Genomic DNA, 25,810 nt, shown 5'->3' on the forward strand with positions numbered 1-25,810 from the left:
AGTTACGTTGATACTGACCGAACGAAATCAAATAATTCCAACCGTAGTTTAATGGGGACTTTTCAATCTGGACCAGCCGACTGTTCCAAGACAGAACCAATACTGACTGACTTCTGATTGGTCCTCGATGCCATTCGAAAGTATTGATTTCTTTCCATTGAGGTCATCACAGATGGCACGTCTTATCTTTGGTTCCGTATTTTTCCGGTAGACTGCCTCTTTGTGTTTGTACGTCGTGTCCTCAGGTAAATGTGAGGCAATATTTTCGATATATTTTGTTTACATTTGACATAGGACACCAATATATTACCACAAGTTTGACGTGCGCCCCGAATTTCGCGAACACCAAGCATTGCAAATAATGTGCCAGTGATTTATGTTCAGTTTTTTTTGTTAGGCGAATTATATTAATAAATGACGTTCTATCATTCACGTTGGTTTATTCAGATTGTTTGGTTACATGGTACTTATTTATAGTGAGTTAGATTGGGTCATCGTTACGCATGAACCTGCTACGTATTTGCGTCAACATTTACACTGCATCAATTTTGCAAGAAACAATTCTTGTGGAAAAACTATGTAGTTTTAGACGTGTTATGATGTATTACACGCATATAAGCACTATTTGTGTTATATGGGGATTGTGTGAGTGCGTAATATCGTTATTGGTAAGTGGTCGTGGCCGACTTTGCGCATCCTCCACCTCACGACTTTGATGCCTCCGTGCGAATTTATAAAAAGCGATAGCACATAATAGAGTATGAATATCACTAACGTACCTGTGGCATGACGTCCATACAAAATTTCAATAATTTCTGAGCATCCATTCGCTTTTCTAAAATTCGTGTGCAGGAAGCCATTTTGCATTGATCGAGATTTCCCCGTTTCCGTTGGTTTGGTTTGGGTTAGGTTAGGTTAGTGGGGCACCTGCGCAGACGTTGTTGCGCAGTGCAGTCAAATGACGTGCGCATGTGAGGGCACCTTGAGCTCGTTATTGTCAGTTGTAAATTATTAAACACCCAAAAATTCGATTCCGTCACTTTAAAAAGAATATTATATTTTGGGCTTCACTTTCATACCTAATTTAAACTTTTTACAAGGTTATTATTTTGGACACATACATTCAGTAATTGCAAGTACGCCAATCACTTATCACTTAAATATGATGTTACTGAATACTTTATTGTGGAAGTATATATGTTGTCACACGAAGTAGAATTTATTAAAATATTTATTTAACTTTATATTACACTACATATAATTACTACAGTGACCCCATTCATCGTTATAAAGAATGAATGTTCACAAATTACATAGGTCCATCTCCTGCAAGTAAGCGATTTCTGTATATAATTTACGTGTTACTAACTCGTACAGACGTCTTTACTGTGCACACATGGCATGCAAATATCCTTTCACTGAAGTTGTATGTCTCAATGTGACGAACCGCACATATTCTTGCATGTTATGTTGGATTGGTGTTTCACTTGTTTGTATTCTCACACGTCACGGAGAAGACATCCTTACACTGAGATTCACTGTAGGTAGCACCCGTTAATATCTGATTGAACGGTGGCAATTAATCTTTTTAATGGTCCCGAAGAACTGTATTTCCTGAGCACAAAGTTACGTTGATACTAACCAAACGAAATCAAATAATTCCAACCGTAGTTTAATGGGGACTATTCAATCTGGACCAGCCGACTGTTCCAAGACAGAACCAATACTGACTGACTTATGATTGGTCCCAGATGCCATTCGAAAGTATTGATTTCTTTCCATTGAGGTCATCACAGATGGCACGTCTTATCTTTGGTTCCGTATTTTTCCGGTAGACTGCCTCTTTGTGTTTGTACGTCGTGTCCTCAGGTAAATGTGAGGCAATATTTCTCGATATATTTTGTTTACATTTGACATAGGACACCAATATATTACCACAAGTTTGACGTGCTCCCCGAATTCCGCGAACACCAAGCATTGCAAATAATGTGCCAGTGATTTATGTTCAATTTTTTTTGTTAGGCGAATTATATTAATAAATGACGTTCTATCATTCACGTATGTTTATTGAGACTGTTTCGTTACATGATACTTATTTATAGTGAGTTATATTGGGTCATCGTTACGCATGAACCTGCTACGTATTTGCGTCAACATTTACACTGCATCAATTTTGCAAGAAACAATTCTTGTGGAAAAATTATGTAGTTTTAGACGTGTTATGATGTATTACACGCATATAAGCACTATTTGTGTTATATGGGGATTGTGTGAGCGCGTAATATCGTTATTGGTAAGTGGTCGTGGCCGACTTTGCGCATCCTCCACCTCACGACTTTGATGCCTCCGTGCAAATTTATAAAAAGCGATAGCACATAATAGAGTATGAATATCACTAACTTACCTGTGGCATGACGTCCATACAAAATTTCAATAATTTCTGAGGATCCATTCGCTTTTTCGAAAATTCGTGCGCAGGAAGCCATTTTGCACTGATCGAGATTTCCCCGTTTCGGTTGGTTTGGGTTAGGTTAGCTTAGGTTAGTGGGGCACCTGCGCAGACGTTGTTGCGCAGTGCAGTCAAATGACGTGCGCATGTGAGGGCACCTTGAGCTCGTTATGGTCAGTTGTAAATTATTAAACACCCAAAAATCCGATTCCGTCACTTTAAAAAGAATATTATATTTTGGGCTTCACTTTCATACCTAATTTAAACTTTTTACAAGGTTATTATTTTGGACACATACATTCAGTAATTGGAAGTACGCCAATCACTTATCACTTAATTATGATGTTACTGAATATTTCATTGTGGAAGTATATATGTTGTCACACGAAGTAGAATTTATTAAAATATTTATTTAATTTTATATTACACTACATATAATTACTACAGTGACTGCATTCATCGTTATAAAGAATGAATGTTCACAAATTACATAGGTCCATCTTCTGCAAGTAAGCGATTTCTGTATATAATTTACTTGTTACTAACTCGTACAGACGTCTTTACTGTGCACACATGGCATGCAAATATCCTTTCACTGAAGTCGTATGTCTCAATGTGACGAACCGCACATATTCTTGCATGTTATGTTGGATTGGTGTTTCACTTGTTTGTATTCTCACACGTTACGGAGAAGACATCCTTACACTGAGATTCACTGTAGGTAGCACCCGTTAATATCTGATTGAACGGTGGCAATTAATCTTTTTAATGGTCCCGAAGAACTGTATTTCCTGAGCACAAAGTTACGTTGATACTAACCAAACGAAATCAAATAATTCCAACCGTAGTTTAATGGGGACTATTCAATCTGGACCAGCCGACTGTTCCAAGACAGAACCAATACTGACTGACTTATGATTGGTCCCAGATGCCATTCGAAAGTATTGATTTCTTTCCATTGAGGTCATCACAGATGGCACGTCTTATCTTTGGTTCCGTATTTTTCCGGTAGACTGCCTCTTTGTGTTTGTACGTCGTGTCCTCAGGTAAATGTGAGGCAATATTTCTCGATATATTTTGTTTACATTTGACATAGGACACCAATATATTACCACAAGTTTGACGTGCTCCCCGAATTCCGCGAACCCCAAGCATTGCAAATAATGTGCCAGTGATTTATGTTCAATTTTTTTTGTTAGGCGAATTATATTAATAAATGACGTTCTATCATTCACGTATGTTTATTGAGACTGTTTCGTTACATGATACTTATTTATAGTGAGTTATATTGGGTCATCGTTACGCATGAACCTGCTACGTATTTGCGTCAACATTTACACTGCATCAATTTTGCAAGAAACAATTCTTGTGGAAAAATTATGTAGTTTTAGACGTGTTATGATGTATTACACGCATATAAGCACTATTTGTGTTATATGGAGATTGTATGAGCGCGTAATATCGTTATTGGTAAGTGGTCGTGGCCGACTTTGCGCATCCTCCACCTCACGTCTTTGATGCCTCCGTGCGAATTTATAAAAAGCGATAGCACATAATAGAGTATGAATATCACTAACTTACCTGTGGCATGACGTCCATACAAAATTTCAATAATTTCTGAGCATCCATTCGCTTTTTCGAAAATTCGTGCGCAGGAAGCCATTTTGCACTGATCGAGATTTCCCCGTTTCGGTTGGTTTGGGTTAGGTTAGGTTAGGTTAGTGGGGCACCTGCGCAGACGTTGTTGCGCAGTGCAGTCAAATGACGTGCGCATGTGAGGGCACCTTGAGCTCGTTATGGTCAGTTGTAAATTATTAAACACCCAAAAATCCGATTCCGTCACTTTAAAAAGAATATTATATTTTGGGCTTCACTTTCATACCTAATTTAAACTTTTTACAAGGTTATTATTTTGGACACATACATTCAGTAATTGGAAGTACGCCAATCACTTATCACTTAATTATGATGTTACTGAATATTTCATTGTGGAAGTATATATGTTGTCACACGAAGTATAATTTATTAAAATATTTATTTAATTTTATATTACACTACATATAATTACTACAGTGACTGCATTCATCGTTATAAAGAATGAATGTTCACAAATTACATAGGTCCAGCTTCTGCAAGTAAGCGATTTCTATATATAATTTATGTGTTACTAAGTCGTACAAACGTCTTTACTGAGCACACATGGCATGCAAATATCCTTTCACTGAAGTCGTATGTCTCAATGTGACGAACCGCACATATTCTTGCATGTTATGTTGGATTGGTGTTTCACTTGTTTGTATTCTCACACGTCACGGAGAAGACATCCTTACACTGAGATTCACAGTAGGTAGCACCCGTTAATATCTGATTGAACGGTGGCAATTAATCTTGTTAATGGTCCCGGTGAACTGTATTTCTAGGGCACAAAGTTACGTTGATACTGACCGAACGAAATCAAATAATTCCAACCGTAGTTTAATGGTGACTGTTCGTTATGGACCAGCCGACTGTTCCAAGACAGAACCAATACTGACTGACTTCTGATTGGTCCTCGATGTCATTCGAAAGTATTGATTTCTTTCCATTGAGGTCATCACAGATGGCATGTCTTATCTTTGGTTCCGTATATTTCCGGTAGACTGCCTCTTTGTGTTTGTACGTCGTGTCCTCAGGTAAATGTGAGGCAATATTTCTCGATATATTTTGTTTACATTTGACATAGGACACCAATATATTACCACAAGTTTGACGTGCTCCCCGAATTCCGCGAACACCAAGCATTGCAAATAATGTGCCAGTGATTTATGTTCAATTTTTTTTGTTAGGCGAATTATATTAATAAATGACGTTCTATCATTCACGTATGTTTATTGAGACTGTTTCGTTACATGATACTTATTTATAGTGAGTTATATTGGGTCATCGTTACGCATGAACCTGCTACGTATTTGCGTCAACATTTACACTGCATCAATTTTGCAAGAAACAATTCTTGTAGAAAAATTATGTAGTTTTAGACGTGTTATGATGTATTACACGCATATAAGCACTATTTGTGTTATATGGGGATTGTGTGAGCGCGTAATATCGTTATTGGTAAGTGGTCGTGGCCGACTTTGCGCATCCTCCACCTCACGACTTTGATGCCTCCGTGCAAATTTATAAAAAGCGATAGCACATAATAGAGTATGAATATCACTAACTTACCTGTGGCATGACGTCCATACAAAATTTCAATAATTTCTGAGGATCCATTCGCTTTTTCGAAAATTCGTGCGCAGGAAGCCATTTTGCACTGATCGAGATTTCCCCGTTTCGGTTGGTTTGGGTTAGGTTAGGTTAGGTTAGTGGGGCACCTGCGCAGACGTTGTTGCGCAGTGCAGTCAAATGACGTGCGCATGTGAGGGCACCTTGAGCTCGTTATGGTCAGTTGTAAATTATTAAACACCCAAAAATCCGATTCCGTCACTTTAAAAAGAATATTATATTTTGGGCTTCACTTTCATACCTAATTTAAACTTTTTACAAGGTTATTATTTTGGACACATACATTCAGTAATTGGAAGTACGCCAATCACTTATCACTTAATTATGATGTTACTGAATATTTCATTGTGGAAGTATATATGTTGTCACACGAAGTAGAATTTATTAAAATATTTATTTAATTTTATATTACACTACATATAATTACTACAGTGACTGCATTCATCGTTATAAAGAATGAATGTTCACAAATTACATAGGTCCATCTTCTGCAAGTAAGCGATTTCTGTATATAATTTACGTGTTACTAACTCGTACAGACGTCTTTACTGTGCACACATGGCATGCAAATATCCTTTCACTGAAGTCGTATGTCTCAATGTGACGAACCGCACATATTCTTGCATGTTATGTTGGATTGGTGTTTCACTTGTTTGTATTCTCACACGTTACGGAGAAGACATCCTTACACTGAGATTCACTGTAGGTAGCACCCGTTAATATCTGATTGAACGGTGGCAATTAATCTTTTTAATGGTCCCGAAGAACTGTATTTCCTGAGCACAAAGTTACGTTGATACTAACCGAACGAAATCAAATAATTCCAACCGTAGTTTAATGGGGACTATTCAATCTGGACCAGCCGACTGTTCCAAGACAGAACCAATACTGACTGACTTATGATTGGTCCCAGATGCCATTCGAAAGTATTGATTTCTTTCCATTGAGGTCATCACAGATGGCACGTCTTATCTTTGGTTCCGTATTTTTCCGGTAGACTGCCTCTTTGTGTTTGTACGTCGTGTCCTCAGGTAAATGTGAGGCAATATTTCTCGATATATTTTGTTTACATTTGACATAGGACACCAATATATTACCACAAGTTTGACGTGCTCCCCGAATTCCGCGAACACCAAGCATTGCAAATAATGTGCCAGTGATTTATGTTCAATTTTTTTTGTTAGGCGAATTATATTAATAAATGACGTTCTATCATTCACGTATGTTTATTGAGACTGTTTCGTTACATGATACTTATTTATAGTGAGTTATATTGGGTCATCGTTACGCATGAACCTGCTACGTATTTGCGTCAACATTTACACTGCATCAATTTTGCAAGAAACAATTCTTGTGGAAAAATTATGTAGTTTTAGACGTGTTATGATGTATTACACGCATATAAGCACTATTTGTGTTATATGGAGATTGTGTGAGCGCGTAATATCGTTATTGGTAAGTGGTCGTGGCCGACTTTGCGCATCCTCCACCTCACGACTTTGATGCCTCCGTGCGAATTTATAAAAAGCGATAGCACATAATAGAGTATGAATATCACTAACTTACCTGTGGCATGACGTCCATACAAAATTTCAATAATTTCTGAGCATCCATTCGCTTTTTCGAAAATTCGTGCGCAGGAAGCCATTTTGCACTGATCGAGATTTCCCCGTTTCGGTTGGTTTGGGTTAGGTTAGGTTAGGTTAGTGGGGCACCTGCGCAGACGTTGTTGCGCAGTGCAGTCAAATGACGTGCGCATGTGAGGGCACCTTGAGCTCGTTATGGTCAGTTGTAAATTATTAAACACCCAAAAATCCGATTCCGTCACTTTAAAAAGAATATTATATTTTGGGCTTCACTTTCATACCTAATTTAAACTTTTTACAAGGTTATTATTTTGGACACATACATTCAGTAATTGCAAGTACGCCAATCACTTATCACTTAATTATGATGTTACTGAATATTTCATTGTGGAAGTATATATGTTGTCACACGAAGTAGAATTTATTAAAATATTTATTTAATTTTATATTACACTACATATAATTACTACAGTGACTGCATTCATCGTTATAAAGAATGAATGTTCACAAATTACATAGGTCCATCTTCTGCAAGTAAGCGATTTCTATATATAATTTATGTGTTACTAAGTCGTACAAACGTCTTTACTGAGCACACATGGCATGCAAATATCCTTTCACTGAAGTCGTATGTCTCAATGTGACGAACCGCACATATTCTTGCATGTTATGTTGGATTGGTGTTTCACTTGTTTGTATTCTCACACGTCACGGAGAAGACATCCTTACACTGAGATTCACAGTAGGTAGCACCCGTTAATATCTGATTGAACGGTGGCAATTAATCTTGTTAATGGTCCCGGTGAACTGTATTTCTAGGGCACAAAGTTACGTTGATACTGACCGAACGAAATCAAATAATTCCAACCGTAGTTTAATGGTGACTGTTCGTTATGGACCAGCCGACTGTTCCAAGACAGAACCAATACTGACTGACTTCTGATTGGTCCTCGATGTCATTCGAAAGTATTGATTTCTTTCCATTGAGGTCATCACAGATGGCATGTCTTATCTTTGGTTCCGTATATTTCCGGTAGACTGCCTCTTTGTGTTTGTACGTCGTTTCCTCAGGTAAATGGAGGCAATATTTTCGATATGTTTTGTTTATATTTGACATAGGACACCAATATATTACCAAAAGTTTGACGTGCTCCCCGAATTCCGCGAACACCAAGCATTGCAAATAATGTGCCAGTGATTTATGTTCAATTTTTTTTGTTAGGCGAATTATATTAATAAATGACGTTCTATCATTCACGTATGTTTATTGAGACTGTTTCGTTACATGATACTTATTTATAGTGAGTTATATTGGGTCATCGTTACGCATGAACCTGCTACGTATTTGCGTCAACATTTACACTTCATCAATTTTGCAAGAAACAATTATTGTGGAAAAATTATGTAGTTTTAGACGTGTTATGATGTATTACACGCATATAAGCACTATTTGTGTTATATGGGGATTGTGTGAGCGCGTAATATCGTTATTGGTAAGTGGTCGTGGCCGACTTTGCGCATCCTCCACCTCACGACTTTGATGCCTCCGTGCGAATTTATAAAAAGCGATAGCACATAATAGAGTATGAATATCACTAACTTACCTGTGGCATGACGTCCATACAAAATTTCAATAATTTCTGAGCATCCATTCGCTTTTTCGAAAAATCGTGCGCAGGAAGCCATTTTGCACTGATCGAGATTTCCCCGTTTCGGTTGGTTTGGGTTAGGTTAGGTTAGGTTAGTGGGGCACCTGCGCAGACGTTGTTGCGCAGTGCAGTCAAATGACGTGCTCATGTGAGGGCACCTTGAGCTCGTTATGGTCAGTTGTAAATTATTAAACACCCAAAAATCCGATTCCGTCACTTTAAAAAGAATATTATATTTTGGGCTTCACTTTCATACCTAATTTAAACTTTTTACAAGGTTATTATTTTGGACACATACATTCAGTAATTGGAAGTACGCCAATCACTTATCACTTAATTATGATGTTACTGAATATTTCATTGTGGAAGTATATATGTTGTCACACGAAGTAGAATTTATTAAAATATTTATTTAATTTTATATTACACTACATATAATTACTACAGTGACTGCATTCATCGTTATAAAGAATGAATGTTCACAAATTACATAGGTCCAGCTTCTGCAAGTAAGCGATTTCTATATATAATTTATGTGTTACTAAGTCGTACAAACGTCTTTACTGAGCACACATGGCATGCAAATATCCTTTCACTGAAGTCGTATGTCTCAATGTGACGAACCGCACATATTCTTGCATGTTATGTTGGATTGGTGTTTCACTTGTTTGTATTCTCACACGTCACGGAGAAGACATCCTTACACTGAGATTCACAGTAGGTAGCACCCGTTAATATCTGATTGAACGGTGGCAATTAATCTTGTTAATGGTCCCGGTGAACTGTATTTCTAGGGCACAAAGTTACGTTGATACTGACCGAACGAAATCAAATAATTCCAACCGTAGTTTAATGGTGACTGTTCGTTATGGACCAGCCGACTGTTCCAAGACAGAACCAATACTGACTGACTTCTGATTGGTCCTCGATGTCATTCGAAAGTATTGATTTCTTTCCATTGAGGTCATCACAGATGGCATGTCTTATCTTTGGTTCCGTATATTTCCGGTAGACTGCCTCTTTGTGTTTGTACGTCGTTTCCTCAGGTAAATGGAGGCAATATTTTCGATATATTTTGTTTATATTTGACATAGGACACCAATATATTACCAAAAGTTTGACGTGCTCCCCGAATTCCGCGAACACCAAGCATTGCAAATAATGTGCCAGTGATTTATGTTCAATTTTTTTTGTTAGGCGAATTATATTAATAAATGACGTTCTATCATTCACGTATGTTTATTGAGACTGTTTCGTTACATGATACTTATTTATAGTGAGTTATATTGGGTCATCGTTACGCATGAACCTGCTACGTATTTGCGTCAACATTTACACTTCATCAATTTTGCAAGAAACAATTATTGTGGAAAAATTATGTAGTTTTAGACGTGTTATGATGTATTACACGCATATAAGCACTATTTGTGTTATATGGGGATTGTGTGAGCGCGTAATATCGTTATTGGTAAGTGGTCGTGGCCGACTTTGCGCATCCTCCACCTCACGACTTTGATGCCTCCGTGCGAATTTATAAAAAGCGATAGCACATAATAGAGTATGAATATCACTAACTTACCTGTGGCATGACGTCCATACAAAATTTCAATAATTTCTGAGCATCCATTCGCTTTTTCGAAAATTCGTGCGCAGGAAGCCATTTTGCACTGATCGAGATTTCCCCGTTTCGGTTGGTTTGGGTTAGGTTAGGTTAGGTTAGTGGGGCACCTGCGCAGACGTTGTTGCGCAGTGCAGTCAAATGACGTGCGCATGTGAGGGCACCTTGAGCCCGTTATGGTCAGTTGTAAATTATTAAACACCCAAAAATCCGCTTCCGTCACTTTAAAAAGAATATTATATTTTGGGCTTCACTTTCATACCTAATTTAAACTTTTTACAAGGTTATTATTTTGGACACATACATTCAGTAATTGGAAGTACGCCAATCACTTATCACTTAATTATGATGTTACTGAATATTTCATTGTGGAAGTATATATGTTGTCACACGAAGTATAATTTATTAAAATATTTATTTAATTTTATATTACACTACATATAATTACTACAGTGACTGCATTCATCGTTATAAAGAATGAATGTTCACAAATTACATAGGTCCAGCTTCTGCAAGTAAGCGATTTCTATATATAATTTACGTGTTACTAAGTCGTACAAACGTCTTTACTGAGCACACATGGCATGCAAATATCCTTTCACTGAAGTCGTATGTCTCAATGTGACGAACCGCACGTATTCTTGCATGTTATGTTGGATTAGTGTTTCACTTGTTTGTATTCTCACACTTCACGGAGAAGACATCCTTACACTGAGATTCACTGTAGGTAGCACCCGTTAATATCTGATTGAACGGTGGCAATTAATCTTGTTAATGGTCCTGGAGAACTGTATTTCTAGGGCACACAGTTACGTTGATACTGACCGAACGAAATCAAATAATTCCAACCGTAGTTTAATGGGGACTATTCAATCTGGACCAGCCGACTGTTCGAAGACAGAACCAATACTGACTGACTTCTGATTGTTCCTCGATGCCATTCGAAAGTATTGATTTCTTTCCATTGAGGTCATCACAGATGGCACGTCTTATATTTGGTTCCGTATTTTTCCGGTAGACTGCCTCTTTGTGTTTGTACGTCGTGTCCTCAGGTAAATGGAGGCAATATTTTCGATATATTTTGTTTACATTTGACATAGGACACCAATATATTACCACAAGTTTGACGTGCTCCCTGAATTCCGCGAACACCAAGCATTGCAAATAATTTGCCAGTGATTTATGTTCAATTTTTTTTGTTAGGCGAATTATATTAATAAATGACGTTCTATCATTCACGTATGTTTATTGAGACTGTTTCGTTACATGATACTTATTTATAGTGAGTTATATTGGGTCATCGTTACGCATGAACCTGCTACGTATTTGCGTCAACATTTACACTGCATCAATTTTGCAAGAAACAATTCTTGTAGAAACATTATGTTGTTTTAGACGTGTTATGATGTATTACAGGCATATAAGCACTATTTGTGTTATATGTCGATTGTTATGAGCGCGTAATATCGTTATTGGTAAGTGGTCGTGGCCGACTTTGCGCATCCTCCACCTGACGACTTTGATGCCTCCGTGCGAATTTATAAAAAGCGATAGCACATAATAGAGTATGAATATCACTAACTTACCTGTGGCATGACGTCCATACAAAATTTCAATAATTTCTGAGCATCCATTCGCTTTTTCGAAAATTCGTGCGCAGGAAGCCATTTTGCACTGATCGAGATTTCACCGTTTCGGTTGGTTTGGGTTAGGTTAGGTTAGGTTAGTGGGGCACCTGCGCAGACGTTGTTGCGCAGTGCAGTCAAATGACGTACGCATGTGAGGGCACCTTGAGCTCGTTATGGTCAGTTGTAAATTATTAAACACCCAAAAATCCGTTTCCGTCACTTTAAAAAGAATATTATATTTTCGGCTTCACTTTCATACCTAATTTAAACTTTTTACAAGGTTATTATTTTGGACACATACATTCAGTAATTGCAAGTACGCCAATCACTTATCACTTAATTATGATGTTACTGAATATTTCATTGTGGAAGTATATATGTTGTCACACGAAGTAGAATTTATTAAAATATTTATTTAATTTTATATTACACTACAAATAATTACTACAGTGACTGCATTCATCGTTATAAAGAATGAATGTTCACAAATTACATAGGTCCAGCTTCTGCAAGTAAGCGATTTCTATATATAATTTACGTGTTACTAAGTCGTACAAACGTCTTTACTGAGCACACATGGCATGCAAATATCTTTTCACTTAAGTCGTATGTCTCAATGTGACGAACCGCACATATTCTTGCATGTTATGTTGGATTGGTGTTTCATTTGTTTGTATTCTCACACGTCACGGAGAAGACATCCTTACACTGAGATACACTGCAGGTAGCACCCGTTAATATCTGATTGAACGGTGGCAATTAATCTTGTTAATGGTCCCGGAGAACTGTATTTCTAGGATACAAAGTTACGTTGATACTGACCGAACGAAATCAAAGAATTCCAACCGTAGTTTAATGGGGACTATTCAATCTGGACCAGCCGACTGTTCCAAGACAGAACCAATACTGACTGACTTCTGATTGGTCTTCGATGCCATTCGAAAGTATTGATTTCTCTCCATTGAGGTCATCACAGATGGCACGTCTTATCTTTGGTTCCGTATTTTTCCGGTAGACTGCCTCTTTGTGTTTGTACGTCGTGTCCTCAGGTAAATGTGAGGCAATATTTTCGATATATTTTGTTTACATTTGACATAGGACACCAATATATTACCACAAGTTTGACGTGCTCTCCGAATTCCGCGAACACCAAGCATTGCAAATAATGTGCCAGTGATTTATGTTCAATTTTTTTTTTGTTATGCGAATTATATTAATAAATGACGTTCTATCATTCACGTATATTTATTCAGACTGTTTCGTTACATGATACTTATTTATAGTGAGTTATATTGGGTCATCGTTACTCATGAACCTGCTACGTATTTGCGTCAACATTTACACTGCATCAATTTTGCAAGAAACAATTCTTGTGGAAACATTATGTAGTTATAGACGTGTTATGATCTATTACACGCATATAAGCACTATTTGTGTTATATGGGGATTGTGTGAGCGTGTAATATCGTTATTGGTAAGTGGTCGTGGCCGATTTTGCGCATCCTCCACCTCACGACTTTGATGCCTCCGTGCGAATTTATAAAAAACGATAGCACATAATAGAGTATGAATATCACTAACTTACCTGTGGCATGACGTCCATACAAAATTTCAATAATTTCTGAGCATCCATTCGCTTTTTCGAAAATTCGTGTGCAGGAAGCCATTTTGCACTGATCGAGATTTCCCCGTTTCGGTTGGTTTGGGTTATATTAGGTTAGTGGGGCACCTGCGCAGACGTTGTTGCGCAGTGCAGTCAAATGACGTGCGCATGTGAGGGCACCTTGAGCTCGTTATGGTTAGTTGTAAATTATTAAACACCCAAAAATCCGATTCCGTCACTTTAAAAGGAATATTATATTTTGGGCTTCACTTTCATACCTAATTTAAACTTTTTACAAGGTTATTATTTTGGACACATACATTCAGTAATTGCAAGTACGCCAATCACTTATCACTTAATTATGATGTTACTGAATATTTCATTGTGGAAGTATATATGTTGTCACACGAAGTAGAATTTATTAAAATATTTATTTAATTTTATATTACACTACATATAATTACTACAGTGACTGCATTCATCGTTATAAAGAATGAATGTTCACAAATTACATAGGTCCATCTTCTGCAAGTAAGCGATTTCTGTATATAATTTACGTGTTACTAACTCGTACAGACGTCTTTACTGTCCACACATGGCATGCAAATATCCTTTCACTGAAGTCGTATGTCTCAATTTGACGAACCGCACATATTCTTGCATGCTATGTTGGATTGGTGTTTCACTTGTTTGTATTCTCACACGTCACGGAGAAGACATCCTTACACTGAGATTCACTGTAGGTAGCACCCGTTAATATCTGATTGAACGGTGGCAATTAATCTTGTTAATGGTCCTGGAGAACTGTATTTCTAGGGCACACAGTTACGTTGATACTGACCGAACGAAATCAAATAATTCCAACCGTAGTTTAATGGGGACTATTCAATCTGGACCAGCCGACTGTTCGAAGACAGAACCAATACTGACTGACTTCTGATTGTTCCTCGATGCCATTCGAAAGTATTGATTTCTTTCCATTGAGGTCATCACAGATGGCACGTCTTATATTTGGTTCCGTATTTTTCCGGTAGACTGCCTCTTTGTGTTTGTACGTCGTGTCCTCAGGTAAATGGAGGCAATATTTTCGATATATTTTGTTTACATTTGACATAGGACACCAATATATTACCACAAGTTTGAAGTGCTCCCTGAATTCCGCGAACACCAAGCATTGCAAATAATTTGCCAGTGATTTATGTTCAATTTTTTTTGTTAGGCGAATTATATTAATAAATGACGTTCTATCATTCACGTATGTTTATTGAGACTGTTTCGTTACATGATACTTATTTATAGTGAGTTAGATTGGGTCATCGTTACGCATGAACCTGCTACGTATTTGCTTCAACATTTACGCTGCATCAATTTTGCAAGAAACAATTCTTGTTGAAATACTATGTAGTTTTAGACGTGTTATGATGTATTACACGCATATAAGCACTATTTGTGTTATATGGGGATTGTGTGAGCGCGTAATATCGTTATTGGTAAGTGGTCGTGGCCGACTTTGCGCATCCTCCACCTCACGACTTTGATGCCTCCGTGCGAATTTATAAAAAGCGATAGCACATAATAGAGTATGAATATCACTAACTTACCTGTGGCATGACGTCCATACAAAATTTCAATAATTTCTGAGCATCCATTCGCTTTTTCGAAAATTCTTGCGCAGGAAGCCATTTTGCACTGATCGAGATTTCCCCGTTTCCGTTGGTTTGGGTTAGATAGGTTAGGTTAGTGGGGTACCTGCGCAGACGTTGTTGCGCAGTGCAGTCATATGACGTGCACATGTGAGGGCATCTTGAGCTCGTTATGGTCAGTTGTAAATTATTAAACACCCAAAAATTCGATTCCGTCACTTTAAAAAGAATATTATATTTTGGGCTTTTTTACAAGGTTATTATTTTGGACACATACATTCAGTAATTGGAAGTACATCAATCACTTATCACTTAAATATGATGTTACTGAATATTTCATTGTGGAAGTATATATGTTGTCACACGAAGTATAATTTATTAAAATATTTATTTAATTTTATATTACACTACATATAATTACTACAGTGACCCCATTCATCGTTATAAAGAATGAATGTTCACAAATTACATAGGTCCATCTTCTACAAGTAAGCGATTTCTGTATATAATTTACGTGTTACTAAGTCGTACAAACGTCTTTACTGAGCACACATGGCATGCAAATATCCTTTCACTGAAGTCGTATGTCTCAATGTGACGAACCGCACATATTCTTGCATGTTATGTTGGATTGGTGTTTCACTTGTTTGTATTCTCACACGTCACGGAGAAGACATCCTTACACTGAGATTCACTGTAGGTAGCACCCATTAATATCTGATTGAACGGTGGCAATTAATCTTGTTAATGGTCCCGAAGAACTGTATTTCCTGAGCTCAAAGTTACGTTGATACTAACCGAACGAAATCAAATAATTCCAACCGTAGTTTAATGGGGACTATTCAATCTGGACCAGCCGACTGTTCCAAGACAGAACCAATACTGACTGACTTATGATTGGTCCTCGATGCCATTCGAAAGTATTGATTTCTTTCCATTGAGTTCATCACAGATGGCACGTCTTATCTTTGGTTCCGTATTTTTCCGGTAGACTGCCTCTTTGTGTTTGTACGTCGTGTCCTCAGGTAAATGTGAGGTAATATTTTCGATATATTTTGTTTACATTTGACATAGGGCACCAATATATTATCACAAGTTTGACGTGCGCCCTGAATTCCGCGAACACCAAGCATTGCAAATAATGTGCCAGTGATTTATGTTCATTTTTTTTTATGCGAATTATATTAATAAATGACGTTCTATCATCACGTATGTTTATTCAGACTGTTTCGTTACATGATACTTATTTATAGTGAGTTATATTGGGTCATCGTTACGCATGAACCTGCTACGTATTTGCGCCAACATTTACACTGCATCAATTTTGCAAGAAACAATTCTTGTGGAAACATTATGTAGTTTTAGACGTGTTATGATGTATTACACGCATATAAGCACTATTTGTGTTATATGGGGATTGTGTGAGCGCGTAATATCGTTATTGGTAAGTGGTCGTGGCCGACTTTGCGCATCCTCCACCTCACGACTTTGATGCTTCCGTGCGAATTTATAAAAAGCGATAGCACATAATAGAGTATGAATATCACTAACTTACCTGTGGCATGACGTCCATACAAAATTTCAATAATTTCTGAGCATCCATTCGCTTTTTCGAAAATTCGTGCGCAGGAAGCCATTTTGCACTGATCGAGATTTCCCCGTTTCCGTTTCCGTTGGTTTGGGTTAGGTTAGGTTAGGTTAGTGCGGCACCTGCGCAGACGGTGTTGCGCAGTGCAGTCATATGACGTGCGCATGTGAGGGCACCTTGAGCTCGTTATGGTGAGTTGTAAATTATTAAACACCCAAAAAATTCGATTCCGTCACTTTAAAAAGAATATTATATTTTGGGCTTCACTTTCATACCTAATTTAAACTTTTTACAAGGTTATTATTTTGGACACATACATTCAGTAATTGCAAGTACGCCAATCACTTATCACTTAAATATGATGTTACTGAATATTTCATTGTGGAAGTATATATGTTGTCACACGAAGTAGAATTTATTAAAATATTTATTTAATTTTATATTACACTACATATAATTAGTACAGTGACCCCATTTATCGTTATAAAGAATGAATGTTCACAAATTACATAGGTCCATCTTCTGCAAGTAAGCGATTTCTGTATATAATTTACGTGATACTAAGTCGTACAAACGTCTTTACTGAGCACACATGGCATGCAAATATCCTTTCACTGAAGTCGTATGTCTGAATGTGACGAACCGCACATTTTCTTGCATCTTATGTTGGATTGGTGTTTCACTTGTTTGTATTCTTACACGTTACGGAGAAGACATCCTTACACTGAGATTCACTGTAGGTAGCACCCGTTAATATCTGATTGAACGGTGGCAATTAATCTTGTTAATGGTCCCGGTGAACTGTATTTCTAGGGCACAAAGTTACGTTGATACTAACCGAACGAAATCAAATAATTCCAACCATAGTTTAATGTTGACTATTCAATCTGGACCAGCCGACTGTTCCAAGACAGAACCAATACTGACTCACTTATGATTGGTCCTCGATGCCATTCGAAAGTATTGATTTCTTTCGATTAAGGTCATCACAGATGGCACGTCTTATCTTTGGTTCCGTATTTTTCCGGTAGACTGCCTCTTTGTGTTTGTACGTCGTGTCCTCAGGTAAATGTGAGGCAATATTTTCGATATATTTTGTTTACATTTGACATAGGACACCAATATATTACCACAAGTGTGACGTGCGCTCCGAATTCCGCGAAGACCAAGCATTGCAAATAATGTGACAGTGATTTATGTTCAGTTTTTTTTGTTATGCGAATTATATTAATAAATGACGTTCTATCATTCACGTATGTTTATTCAGATTGTTTCGTTACATGATACTTATTTATAGTGAGTTAGATTATGTCATCGTTACGCATGAAGCTGCTACGTATTTGCGTCAACATTTACGCTACATCAATTTTGCAAGAAACAATTCTTGTGGAAACATTATGTAGTTTTAGACGTGTTATGATGTATTACACGCATATAAGCACTATTTGTGTTATATGGGGATTGTGTGAGCGCGTAATATCGTTATTGGTAAGTGGTCGTGGCCGACTTTGCGCATCCTCCACCTCACGACTTTGATGCCTCCGTGCGAATTTATAAAAAGCGATAGCACATAATAGAGTATGAATATCACTAACTTAACTGTGGCATGACGTCCATACAAAATTTCAATAATTTCTGAGCATCCATTCGCTTTTACCAAAATTCGTGCGCAGGAATCCATTTTGCACTGATCGAGATTTCCCCGTTTCGGTTGGTTTGGGTTAGGTTAGGTTAGGTTAGTGGGGAACCTGCGCAGACGGTGTTGCGCAGTGCAGTCATATGACGTGCGCATGTGAGGGCACCTTGAGCTCGTTATGGTGAGTTGTAAATTATTAAACACCCAAAAATTCAATTCCGTCATTTTAAAAAGAATATTATATTTTGGGCTTCACTTTCATACCTAATTTAAACTTTTTACAAGGTTATTATTTTGGACACATGCATTCAGTAATTGCAAGTACGCCAATCACTTATCACTTAAATATGATGTTACTGAATATTTCATTGTGGAAGTATATATGTTGTCACACGAAGTAGAATTTATTAAAATATTTATTTAATTTTATATTACACTACATATAATTAGTACAGTGACCCCATTCATCGTTATAAAGAATTAATGTTCACAAATTACATAGGTCCATCTTCTGCAAGTAAGCGATTTCTGTATATAATTTACGTGTTACTAAGTCGTATAAACGTCTTTACTGAGCACACATGGCATGCAAATATCCTTTCACTTAACTCGTATGTCTCAATGTAACGAACCGCACATATTCTTGCATGTTATGTTGGATTGGTGTTTCACTTGTTTATATTCTCACACGTCACGGAGAAGACATCCTTACACTGAGATTCACTGTAGGTAGCACCCGTTAATATCTGATTGAACGGTGGTAATTAATCTTTTTAATGGTCCCGAAGAACTGTATTTCTAGAGCACAAATTTACGTTGATACTGACCGAACGAAATCAAATAATTCCAACCGTAGTTTAATGAGGACTATTCAATCTGGACCAGCCGACTGTTCCAAGACAGAACCAATACTGACTGACTTATGATTGGTCCTCGATGCCAATCGAAAGTATTGATTTCTTTCCATTGAGGTCATCACAGATGGCACGTCTTATCTTTGGTTCCGTATTTTTCCGGTAGACTGCCTCTTTGTGTTTGTATGTCGTGTCCTCAGGTAAATGTGAGGCAATATTTTCGATATATTTTGTTTACATTTGACATAGGACACCAATATATTACCACAAGTTTGACGAGCGCCCCGAATTCCGCGAACTCCAAGCATTGCAAATAATGTGCCAGTGATTTATGTGCATTTTTTTTATGCGAATTATATTAATAAATGACGTTCTATCATTCACGTATGTTTATTCAGATTGTTTCGTTACATGATACTTATTTATAGTGAGTTAGATTGGGTCATCGTTACGCATGAACCTGCTACGTATTTGCGTCAACATTTACGCTACATCAATTTTGCAAGAAACAATTCTTGTGGAAACATTATGTAGTTTTAGACGTGTTATGATGTATTACACGCATATAAGCACTATTTGTGTTATATGGGGATTGTGTGAGCGCGTAATATCGTTATTGGTAAGTGGTCCTATCCGACTTTGCGCATCCTCCACCTCACGACTTTGATGCCTCCGTGCGAGTTTATAAAAAGCGATAGCACATAATAGAGTATGAATATCACTAACTTACCTGTGGCATGACGTCCATACAAAATTTCAATAATTTCGGAGCATCCATTCGCTTTTTCCAAAATTCGTGCGCAGGAATCCATTTTGCACTGATCGAGATTTCCCCGTTTCCGATGGTTTGGGTTAGGTTAGGTTAGGCTAGTGGGGCACCTGCGCAGACGGTGTTGCGCAGTGCAGTCATAAGACGTGCGCATGTGAGGGCACCTTGAGCTCGTTATGGTGAGTTGTAAATTATTAAACACCCAAAAATTCGATTCCGTCACTTTAAAAAGAATATTATATTTTGGGCTTCACTTTCATACCTAATTAAAACTTTTTACAAGGTTATTATTTTGGACACATACATTCAGTAATTACAAGTACGCCAATCACTTATCACTTAAATATGAAGTTACTGAATATTTCATTGTGGAAGTATATATGTTGTCACACGAAGTAGAATTTATTAAAATATTTATTTAATTTTATATTACACTACATATAATTACTACAGTGACCCCATTCATCGTTATAAAAATGAATGTTCACAAATTACATAGGTCCATCTTCTGCAAGTAAGCGATTTCTGTATATAATTTACGTGTTACTGAGTCGTACAAACGTCTTTAGTGAGCACACATGGCATGCAAATATCCTTTCACTGAAGTCGTATGTCTCAATGTGACGAACCGCACATATTCTTGCATGTTATGTTGGATTGGTGTTTCACTTGTTTGTATTCTCACACGTCACGGAGAAGACATCCTTATCCTTACACTGAGATTTACTGTAGGTAGCACCCGTTTATATCTGATTGAACGGTGGCAATTAATCTTGTTAATGGTCCCGAAGAACTGTATTTCTAGAGCACAAAGTTACGTTGATACTGACCGAACGAAATCAAATAATTCCAACCGTAGTTTAATGGGGACTATTCAACCTGGACCAGCGACTGTTCCAAGACAGAACCAATACTGACTGACTTATGATTGGTCCTCGATGCCATTCGAAAGTATTGATTTCTTTCCATTGAGGTCATCACAGATGGCACGTCTTATTTTTGGTTCCGTATTTTTCCGGTAGACTGCCTCTTTGTGTTTGTACGTCGTGTCCTCAGGTAAATGTGAGGCAATATTTTCGATATGTTTTGTTTACATTTGACATAGGACACCAATATATTACCACAAGTGTGACGTGCGCTCCGAATTCCGCGAAGACCAAGCATTGCAAATAATGTGACAGTGATTTATGTTCAGTTTTTTTTTGTTATGCGAATTATATTAATAAATGACGTTCTATCATTCACGTATGTTTATTCAGATTGTTTCGTTACATGATACTTATTTATAGTGAGTTAGATTATGTCATCGTTACGCATGAAGCTGCTACGTATTTGCGTCAACATTTACGCTACATCAATTTTGCAAGAAACAATTCTTGTGGAAACATTATGTAGTTTTAGACGTGTTATGATGTATTACACGCATATAAGCACTATTTGTGTTATATGGGGATTGTGTGAGCGCGTAATATCGTTATTGGTAAGTGGTCGTGGCCGACTTTGCGCATCCTCCACCTCACGACTTTGATGCCTCCGTGCGAATTTATAAAAAGCGATAGCACATAATAGAGTATGAATATCACTAACTTACCTGTGGCATGACGTCCATACAAAATTTCAATAATTTCTGAGAATCCATTCGCTTTTTCCAAATTTCGTGCGCAGGAAGCCATTTTGCACTGATCGAGATTTCCCCGTTTTGGTTGGTTTGAGTTAGGTTAGGTTAGGTTAGTGGGGCACCTGCGCAGACGGTGTTGCGCAGTGCAGTCATATTTCTTGCGCATGTGAGGGCACCTAGAGCTCGTTATGGTCAGTTGTAAATTTTTAAACACCCAAAAATTCGATTCCGTCACTTTAAAAAGAATATTATATTCTGGGCTTCACTTTCATACCTAATTTAAACTTTTTACAAGGTTATTATTTTGGACACATACATTGAGTATTTGCAAGTACGCCAATCACTTATCACTTAAATATGATGTTACTGAATATTTCATTGTGGAAGTATACATGTTGTCACACGAAGTAGAATTTATTAAAATATTTATTTAATTTTATATTACACTACATATAATTACTACAGTGACCCCATTCTTCGTTATAAAGAATGAATGTTCACAAATTACATAGGTCCAGCTTCTGCAAGTAAGCGATTTCTGTATATAATTTACGTGTTACTAAGTCGTACAAACGTCTTTACTGAACACACATGGCATGCAAATATCCTTTCACTGAAGTCGTGTGTCTCAATGTGACGAACCGCACATATTCTTGCATGTTATGTTGGATTGGTGTTTCACTTGTTTTTAATTCTCACACGTCACGGGGAAGACATCTTTACACTGAGATTCACTGTAGGTAGCACCCGTTAATACCTGATTGAACGGTGGCAATTAATATTGTTAATGGTCCCGAATAACTGTATTTCTAGAGCACAAAGTTACGTTGATACTGAATGAACGAAATCAAATAATTCCAACCGTAGGTTGATGTCGACTATTCAATCAGGACCAGCCGACTGTTCCAAGACAGAACCAATACTGACTGACTTATGATTGGTCCTCGATGCCATTCGAAAGTATTGATTTCTTTCCATTGAGGTCTTCACAGGTGGCACGTCTTATCTTTTGTTCCGTATTTTTCCGGTAGACTGCCTCTTTGTGTTTGTACGTCGTGTCCTCAGGTAAATGGAGGCAATATTTTCGATATATTTTGTTTACATTTGACATATGACACCAATATATTACCACAATTTTGACGTGCGCCCCGAATTCCGCGAACACCAAGCATTGCAAATAATGTGCCACTGATTTATATTCAGTTTTTTTTGTGAGGCAAGTTATATTTATATATGACGTACTATCATTCTCGTATGTTTATTCCGATTGCTTCGTTACATGATACTTATTTATAGTGAGTTAGATTGGGTCATCGCTACGCATGAACCTGCTACGTATTTGCGTCAACATCTACACTACATCAATTTTGCAAGAAACAATTCTTGTGGAAACATTATGTAGTTTTAGACTTGTTATGATGTATTACACGCATATAAGCAATATTTGTGTTATATGGGGATTGTGTGAGCGCGTAATATCGTTATTGGTAAGTGGTCGTGGCCGACTTTGCGCATCCTCCACCTCACGACTTTGATGCCTTCTTGCGACTTTATAAAAAGCGATAAGACATAATATAGTATTAATATCACTAACGTACCTGTGGCATAGGTCCAGCTTATGCAGATAAGCGATATCTGTATATAATTTATGTGTTACTAAGTCGTACAAACGTCTTTACTGAGCCCACATGGCATGGAAATGTCCTTTCACTGAAGTCGTATGTCTCAATTTGACGAACCGCACATATTCTTGCATGTTATGTTGGATTGGTGTTTCACTTGTTTGTATTCTCACACGTCACGGAGAAGACATCCTTACACTGAGATTCACTGTAGGTAGCACCATTTAATATCTGATTGAAAGGTGACAATTAATCTTGTTAATGGTCTCGAAGAACTGTATTTCCAGAGCACAAAGTTACGTTGATACTGACCGAACGATATCAAATAATTCCAACCGTATTTTAATGGCGACTATACAATCTGGACCATCCGACTGTTCTAAGATAGAACCAATGCAGACTGACTTTTTTTTTTCCAGGATGCCATTCGAAAGTATTGATTTCTTTCCATTGTGGTCTTCACAGATGGCACATCTTTTCTTTGGTTCCGTATTTTTCCGTTAGAGTGCGTCTGTGTGTTTGTACGTCGTATCCTCGAGTAAATGTGAGGCAATATTTTCAATATGTTTTGTTGACATTTGACATAGGACACCAATATGTTTCCGCAAGTTTGACGTGCGCCCCGAATTCAGCGCCCACCAAGCATTGCAAATAATGTACCAGAGATTTATGTTCAGTTTTTTGACGTAAATACGTCTATATTTTAGGGTCAGTGTCATTCGGCATAAAGTGGAACGAAAAAGTGAAAGGAAAAAGTGTAAGTGCATTATGTTACCTTGGAAACGTCAGTTGTTTACTCGGCATAATTGGTACCTAGGAAACGTCATATACTGAAGTAGTCCTAGTTAGTTATTATTACAAATATGATAGCGATAATAATTTATTTTGGTGTGCCGCATCACCATCGAAATGGTAATGATGGTGGTCACAATGACGATAATAACAGTGCATTTTACAGTTGCTTTCAACTTATTTATTTATTTTTATTTTGCGACCTTGCAATTGTTTCAGATTATCTCTTTGTTGTTCCGGAAAATGCTATTTCTGTTTAATTCGACCTTTTCACAGATTATCAATGGCAGCTTCAAATTATAAGGTTTTAATTATTAACGAATTGTAAAGGAGGTGGAGGAAAAAATCGTGGCCTACTTCAAAACAGATTACTAAACAGCTAAATCGCAAGTAGCCGTTGTTAGTTTTGTCGGTGGTTAGGCCGAAATTTGAAACTAAGTTCTCCAGAACACAATTCATAATTACCGACTAGGCTTCTGCGACGTTTCGTGCAGTTGCAGTGATTTGGTTCGACCCTGTGACTGACTATCTGTGCTCAAACGTGGCACACTGACAGGGGAATTAAGTTAGAATTCATTGGTTTTTCTTATTTAGTTTCAATTATAATTTATGTATAATGCTGTCAGTACCTAATACTATGTGTCGTCGAAAGATAGGGCACTGAATGAACAATGAATGAAAAAGTATATGAAAGGAGGCGGTCGTGGACTATTTTAAGCTACTGTGACGCAGTTTGTCTGGAGGGATAAGCATCAGTCAAGAATAACCGAGATAATAATCCGACATTCCGAAGCGAGACTGATAACCACTCGGACACGACTTCCGGTTTTATTGTTGGATTATAAACCTACATTAGCCAAAAACACCAAATACAGATTTGTGGGAATGTAAGTCTGCAAAATGGGGAAATAGGTTTTACGAGATACATATGTCCACAACTCATCCAATCTGTGAGCACTTTACTAGACAATACAAACCTTTTATATAAACTTTAAAGTAAAATGATGGTGCTACTTGGCTGGAAACTTTGAATAGAAAATGTTACTTCAGTACGATCGGTAAGCATGTTATTTTAAATATGTACTTGAGTATTTGGTTTGCTGTCCGCATAAATGCCACCTTGTGTGCATTTGACTATGCTACTAGCCGTATCTACAGTGAAGACTGCCGTCAGCTCACTTCTCGTTACGTCATTGCAACTACTCGTGTTTCTAACTGTATATAAAAGTTTGGAAGCTGAGTTACTTACCCTTCACTCCGAAGTGGATATTGTAAAGTGAAAGACATTTATATATCGCTCCTGATTATAATTTTGCCTATTTTTATAAAGGCAGTGAAATACTATCTTTTGTTTCCCCCAGAGTCAGTTCACGATATGTTATAAATATTAAAATCAGATTCCGAAGCCATTCCTTTTCATAAAACCTCAATTTAAAATTAATACGTCTTTAATTAAACTCGTTTACGAATCTAATTGAAATCATTGAA

At 37.3% G+C, this 25,810-nt stretch overlaps 1 protein-coding gene across 4 annotated transcripts in view; it reads left to right on the forward strand.

Annotated features, from left to right (window-relative positions):
* Window positions 1-25,810, forward strand: part of LOC110833771 (ankyrin repeat and SOCS box protein 16) — a 170,135-nt gene that overhangs the window by 111,919 nt on the left and 32,406 nt on the right. The gene's annotated exons all lie outside the window — the stretch shown is intronic.

The sequence above is a fragment of the Zootermopsis nevadensis genome, unplaced genomic scaffold (genome assembly GCF_977971745.1).
Source record: "Zootermopsis nevadensis isolate Lab colony 2312 unplaced genomic scaffold, Znev_1.0 Znev_ptg000030l, whole genome shotgun sequence".
Lineage (NCBI taxonomy): Eukaryota > Metazoa > Arthropoda > Insecta > Blattodea > Termopsidae > Zootermopsis > Zootermopsis nevadensis.